Here is a 7,807-nt window from a genome sequence, read left to right on the forward strand (position 1 = left end):
TCTGGGGAGGACTCGTTGGCCATGAAATTGGAACTTTAGAAACAATGACTAAGTTTCTGCTAAGGTAAGGAGCAAAACTGAAGCTGGTCCTCCAGTGAATGATGATAAGAGAAAAGAGGCATCAAAGAGATCCTCCTATGTGTGATGGTTCAAAAAAATTGTTTCTTAGTTTGTTTATATGCATATTTTGCTTTTCCAAGAACTTAGAGCAGGCTATCTCTACTGTAGCCTTCCCTCTACAGCCTTCTCTTTTCTGGAAATTTCCATATACATGTTGGAAAGTTCTAGGACTATATAGCCAGCTAATCCCTAGCATCTCCCTGCCTGTGATCTCAGAGATGGAAAATCAATTAGATATACCTAAGCAAGAACCTACTCCTTCATACACACACACACACACACACACACACACACACACACACACACACACACGTATAATACAAAGTCCGAATCTACTCTCCTGTTGAGTTGACAAAGGCTATTATAAATAAAATGCAGGCTCTGCTGTATTCTATAAGTTGGCTTAGTGATAACAGCTAGTCTTAAGATTTGCAACCTAATTTAGAAAAGTCTGGAGTGGACCAGCCACAAAGTTATTGATTTTCAGCCAAATCAACTCTTTAAAAACTACATTCTTCAGGTTACAAACCCCACCCATCAAGGAAGTAACCACATACAAAATTGTAGATTCTTGGAATAGAATCTCACACTTTTCTCAGACTAAAAGGTAGAACCCATTTAAAATGTGATAAATTAGGCAAGCTAAGGTAAGGCTTAGCTTGTGGACAGACTATGATCTGAATTGACTGAGGAAGTGCCTACGCCAAAGACACACACACACACACACACACATACACACACACTCACTCACTCACAATCACAACTCAGGAACATAAAAATTGGGGAAGACACTGGGGTCAGGAAGACTTGAGTTCAAATCTGACCTCAAATTCTTGCTAGCTATGTGATCCTGGGTAAGTCACTCAACCAGTGTCTGCTTAAGTGAGGATAATAATAGCATCTTCCTTTCGGGATTGTTATAAGATCAAAGAAAAAAATACTTGTAAAGCTCTTAGCACAGTCCCAGGCACATAGTAGGTACTCAATAAATGTTTGTTTCCTACCTTTTTATTCAATGAAATGTTAAATTATTGAGAGAAAGGGCTCTTTCCTTTTGTCTTTTTAAACCCAACACCATGCATGGAGCCTGACCCAGAGTAGGTGATTAATAAACACTTGCAAATTGATTCGTTGATTGGAGTCTAAGGGGAAATATGGACTGCATCATGGTACAGTTCGATGTATTTATAAGTGGTTAAATAATCAGACTCAAAATGTGTTGATTAATGGATTGAAGTCAACCTGGACAGTGGTATGTAGAGGAGTGCTTCCAAGCTCTGCCATAAATTTTAGAAGTGCCTGAGATGAAGATATAAATAGTATAACTATAAAATTTGTAGATGACATGGAAATTGAAAGGGGTATTTAATATTCTGAATGATAATTCCATAAAGATCCATAAAGATATTTAGTCTGTATAAATGGGCCAAAACTAATAAGGCAAAATTTAATATAAGTAAATACAGAATCCCACACTTAGATTTAAAAAAAAAAAAAGCCTTAATTAAGCAGATAAAGAATGTGGAAGATGTGGCTTAATAGCAATTTATCTGAAAAAGTCGTAGGATGTTCAGTACGAGTCTGCCAAAAAAAAAAAAAGGCTAATTCCATTTTGTTGTTGTTGTTCTGTCATTTTCAGTCATTTCTTACTTATGACTTCATGTGGGATTTTCTTGGCAAAGATACAAGAGTGGTTTGCCATTTCCTTCTCCAGCTCGTTTTTATAGATGAGGAAACTGAGGCAATTAGGGTTAAGCAACTTGCCCAGGATCCCATAGCTAATGAATGTCTAAGGCCAGATTTGAACTCAGGAAGATGAGTCTTCTTCACTCCAGACCTTGCACTCTATCCACTATGTCACCTAGTTGCTCTGATTCCATTTTAGGCCAAATTAATAGAAATATAGTATCCAAAACAAGGAAGTTGATACTTCCCTGGAACTCTGAACTTATCATAGCACTCAGAGAATATTGTTCTAGACAATACCAGGAGTGTTTAAGGAGTTATTGACAAACAGGAGCACATCCAGAGAAGGATGACCAGGATGGTAAGATGAAAAGGGATGTCATCGACACAGACCCATGCTCATGTATAATCTTTGTTTTCTAAACTTGATACTGAATATTAATTCTAAGGCAGTAGAGCAGTAAGAGCTAGGTGGTTGGGGTTGTGACTTGCCCAGGGTCACACAGCTCAAAGTGTTTGAGACTAGATTTAAAGCCAGGACTTCCCAGCTTTAGTTCTCAATCTTTATCCATTGAGCCACATAACTGCTCCTACATGAATAATCTTGAAGTCTGACTCTGGTTCTTATCATGTCCTCCTGGATACTTTTCACACACTGCCCATATAGGACTTTTAGAAATTCAGAACTGTGTCAGTAAGATATTATAAATGTGCCAGGGCCTCATCATCATATTTTCTTAAAAAGGCATTAAGACTTTGGGGAGATCCTATATTTTAGCCTAAAAAGGCACTCAGATTTTTGGGACATCCTATATTATTGATAACACTCTATAAGAATTGGTATACAGGACTTCTAAGGTTCTGATTCCGTTTTGTGGTAGTTTGGCACTAGGAAGTAATCTACAAAGTCAGGGGACATTAATCCTGTTTTGCCTTAAAATTCATTCTGTCCAGATACCTATAGCTTATTCCAGAACACACACTTAGCTGATCCCTCTTTAGTTCATACTGCAAATCTTTAGCCCAATATTATAGTTTTTTCTGCTTCCACAAGTGATGTCACTAACGTCTGTCTTCAAATATTCACTCAAATCACACACGTCTGCACACTCAAATTCCACAGTATGCTTCATCACCAACATGTGTTCCTTGGTTTCCTAACACAGGTATCACACCTATTTACCAGCTTTGGAGAAAATTCTGGACACTCTCTTATAGTCCAAAAGGGTAATTCACAAAGCTCGAAGTTTTATCATTCAGGCTGGTGAGTCTTTTTTCAGCTCAACCCATAGCTGCCATTTTTTCAAATATCAATCACTGTAGTGTATAAAATCTTGCAGCAAGATTTTATACACTACATCACAAGAAGAACTGTTGAAGGAACCTAAAGGTGGTTAGCATGGAAAATAGATTTAAGGAACAATTGATATCTATACTCAAATACCTAAAGAGTTATTTTGGAAGTAGGATTGGATTTCTGTGTAGCTCTAGAGAATGGAATTGGGATCAATGAGTGGAAGTAAAATTTTGGCTGAATACGTTGAGATAATTTTCTTTACTTTTTCTTTTTTTTAATAGGATCATAGACTTAGAACTGAACATGAGAGCCTTATAACTGGACCATATCTAACTCTTTCATTTTACAGATAAACAAACTGAGCCACCGAGAGGCTCAGACACAACTAGTGTCAGAGACAGGATTTGAAGCCAGGTTTACTAATCATCTGTCCAATGCTCATTTCATGACATTAATTACTGATCTAAGAGTGTATTGCTACTAACATTCTGTTGCTGAGGAGTGTCATTAGAAAATAGGAAGATAAAAGGCAAGGATATTCTTCCAAGGAATAGACCAAAGGGAAGTCCATCAAGTCCTTTAGAGGTAAAGATAAAAGTGATGATGAAGTTAGAAAGACAGAGGTTTAATAACGGACCTAAGAACTCTTGTAAGACCTAACCAGGTAGATTTGGCTACTTGGGAATTCCTTACACATCTGTCTGCTCCTCTGAATTCAGTTGAGGAGTGAAGAAAAGGTGGGTTCTCAGTGTGGCCCAGATCTCTTCATTACATTTTTTCATGTCCATCAATCTCAGCAACTGTGGGGTTCCAAGTTAGAGTTTAACTAGGAACTTCCTTTCAATCCCAGAAGGAAATGCATCTCCTGAGGACCATGGTAATCCAAGTCATGGTAAAACTAAGCTGAGCTCTTGCTCTGTAGAAAAAAAGAGAAGCCCAAAGAAACTGATCTATGTTTAGTCTTGATGGTTCAGTGAGTAAAGTCTGGCTAATCACAAAATTATTGAATCTTAGAGTTATAAAGAGCCTTTGGAATCATCATTTCTAATTGCTTTATTTTATATATGAGGAAATCGACACCCAGAAGGTTGTGACTTCCCAAGGTGCATAATTTCTTAGGCATAAAATCAGGTTTAGGGCCTAATCTTCCTGCCTTCTTATCCATGGATGTTTCTGCTCTACCAATTCTGAGGGATTCTATGTGCTTAGAAGATCTCTCCTTGGAAAAGGAAAAAAAACTACTGGGATAATTATAGTCTCTGAGAATCCAGGAATCCAATTACCATGGAGACCTCTATCTGCCACATTTGTTCTAGAAGCTCAAGTTACTTTATGTACTTCTGTAATAGGGAAATCATTTTCTTGTTTTGCCAAAACAATTCTTTTTTTGCTAAAACAATATTAAATTTTTGTCTTGCTCTCTACAGGAGAAGAGAGAGTACTTCTGTTGGTTCCAGCCTTTTGCATACACACTGAGTTCCAGCTTTGCAGTCATACAAAAATGTTTTCACCACCATGCAGTAAATCAACAGGAAACAGTCAGAGAATACTGCAATGCCCTGACTTGGGGAAAGGGGCATGTCTAAAAGCAAGCTCACCAAGCATCCATGTGGTTTGACAGCAGGTGTACCATATTATAGATAGTTTAATAACTATCTTCTCATTGGCCAGTCCTCCCATTATATTATATCCTCTCCTTTATTTCTTTTCACAACAGTTTTGAAAGTAATGCTATTGCTATGTTAAGGAAGAGTTAAAGCATAGTGGAGAGAGATCCATAAGCTGTTTACTGAACCACATTTACACAAAAGAACTTGCCACCTTATAAGGCTTTCTCTGACAAGAGTTGCTGCAGTCATCACCTTTTTGTGCCAGTCGACTCCCCTGGCATCTTCTCCAAACTTCACTAGCTCCTATTTTCCTAGAGCCACAGGAAGTTCCGATCAAATCAAATAGCTGCACCCTCTTTCCTCAAGGCTGTGTTTCCATCACCATGTTCCAAGAAGGGCAGATGTTTCTGCAATTTAATGCAGAAACCCTTCCTTTGGGTTAGGAAGTTGGGCTCTCCTCCCTAGCCCCAAGGAGCAACCTAATGCTTTCTGCAGACTGACTCAGTCTAGTCTCTACCACCTCAAAGGTGGGGAAGCAATTTCTTTTCTTGAGAAACAATGTGCAGCACAGAGGAGGCTGGAATGGAGAGAGAGAGAGAGAGAGAGAGAGAGAGAGAGAGAGAGAGAGAGAGAGACAGACAGACAGACAGACAGACAGACAGACAGACAGAGACAGACAGAGAGACAGACAGACAGAGAGACAGACAGAGAGAGAGAGACAGAGAGAGAGACAGACAGAGAGACAGACAGAGAGACAGAGAGACAGAGAGACAGAGAGAGAGAGGGAGAGAAGGAGAGAGGGAGAGAGGGAGAAAGGGAGGGGAAACTAGACTGAGGAGGCAAATGCTAAGGCCCTGCCCTATTGCTGTTGGCTGCAAATTTCTTGCCTCATTGTAATTCCTAGTCCCCAAAAGGGAAAACCAGACACTTAATTGACTTCCCCAATTTGATGATAGAGTTTTGAATATCAATCTACCACAGACAAGCTATTTTCATATATGATTTCAGACTGGAGCAGAAGTCCAGGACTTACAGTACATTGCTGCTATGCCACCTTGGATGATGAGATCACTCAAATCAGCAAGCTAAGCAGCACTGGTTGTGGTCAAGTGGTTGAATGGGAGGCCTCCCAGGAAAAGCTAGGAAGTGGAGTGGTCAACTATGATGAGACAGTTCTTGATCTAGGGCCTGCCTGACAGGGAATTAGAGGGCCAGACTAGCAGTCAGGAGACAAGGAGACGTAGGTTTTAGTCCTAGTTCTTCCACTAACTATCCATATGTTAGGCAAGTCACTTAATGTTTCAGGGGTTTTTCTTCATCAATAAAATAAGTTAAAATCTGATCTTGAATACTTACTAGTTGTGTGGCCCTAGACAAGCTTAACCATTTTAACTCAGTTTCCTCATCTGCAAAATGATCTGAAGAAGTAAATGGCAAACCACTCTAGGATCTTTGCCAAGAAAATTCCAAATAGGTCACAAAGAGTCAGACATAACTAAAATGACTGACAGCAACAAATAAAATCAAAGGAGGTGACTTGGGGATCCTGAAGATCCCTTATAAGGTTAAAGTTGTAGAGTTCTTTAGTGTGAATTGGAGCGCCATCCTGAGCTTTTTGGCCATTAAAAACCTTCAGATCTCACATGGCTCATTGCTCTATATCTCTATAATGTACATCCTGTGTAAATATCGTGTATCATAGGAGACTCAGTGTGCATATGTGGTGACACAGAAGATATAGAGTTGAACAAAGAGTCAGGAAGACTTGGGTTCAAGTCCCACTTTTGATGCTTGCTGACTGTGTGACCCCAAGTCAGTCACTTCTCAATATCCCAAGCAACTCTCTAAGAGTATAAACTGAAGATTAGTTGCATTTCTGTATTGGCAGAAGAGTTTCCTCACAGGGAGTTCCTCATAGCCATAAAGTTAGGCAAAAACAAAAAAATTCTACATTATAATTGTCTGTATTAGTGTTTATTCTCTTACTAAAGTGTAAGCTTCTTCAGAGAAGTAGTTGGGTGTTCTGTGCACTTATGTATTATATCTTGGCCTTTTCGGTTTGGTTAGGCGGATGGCCAAAATTAGTCATTTATCTGTGGTTAGGTTCTTAATAAATGTTTGGTGTATTGGATGCTGGGACAGCTGAGTGGTACAGTAGATAGAGCATTGGACTTGGAATCAGGAAGACTTATCTTCATGAGTTTAATTCTGGTCTCACACTCACTAGCTGTGTGACCCTGGGCAAGTCACTTAACTCTTTTGGTCTCGGTTCCTCATCTGTAAAATGAGCTGGAGAAGGAAATGGCAAACCACTTCAGTATCTTTGCCAAGAAAACCCCAAATGGGGTCATGAAGAATTGGACAGGACTGAACAACAGTATATTAGATGCTATTGATTTTCTTGGAACTAAAAACCAAGCTTGCTAAGTATTATTCTTAGATTGCAAAATGCTGGCCTGGTAGTAAAGGGGCCACAGTCATTTTCTATGCAGTTTTCCCAATAGGGCAGTATCAATAGAGTTTCTTTGATCCTCTAGGCTTTAATTTTCCCAGTGGGATGGGAAAACTTGCCTTTTTTGTGGGGTTGGTTGAGGATACATATTTTAAGTGCTTTGAGTTCCTTGGAGGAAAATGCTTCCCTAAGTACATAGGGTCAAAGAAAAGGAATCAACTTTAGACATTTTTCATTTCTTTCCTCTTTCTCATCAAAGGAGTAAGAAAGGTAGAAAGGCAGGGAGTAAGGATTATCTCATTACACACAGGACATCACTCTGCCCAGAACTTAATTAGAAAACTCCAGTTGTTGTCAAGAATCTCAAGAAGGATTCAGGGGTAGATTTGTTCTGAAGGAAATCATAAAAATCATGGAAAGACAAATTTGGAAAGGATACTTAAGATTAAATCATATGCTCAAAGGGCTATAAAACAGTTTGATCCAATAATACCTCTACTAGGTCTGTATCTGAAAGACATAAAAAGGGGGGGGGAGTACCTACTTGTACAAAAACATAGCAGCCCTCTTTGTAGTGGCAAAGAATTGAAAATTAAAGGGATGTCCATCAATTGGGGAGTGACTGAACAAATTGTGCTGTGT

The sequence above is a fragment of the Gracilinanus agilis genome, chromosome 2 (assembly GCF_016433145.1).
Source record: "Gracilinanus agilis isolate LMUSP501 chromosome 2, AgileGrace, whole genome shotgun sequence".
Classification (NCBI taxonomy): Eukaryota; Metazoa; Chordata; class Mammalia; order Didelphimorphia; family Didelphidae; genus Gracilinanus; species Gracilinanus agilis.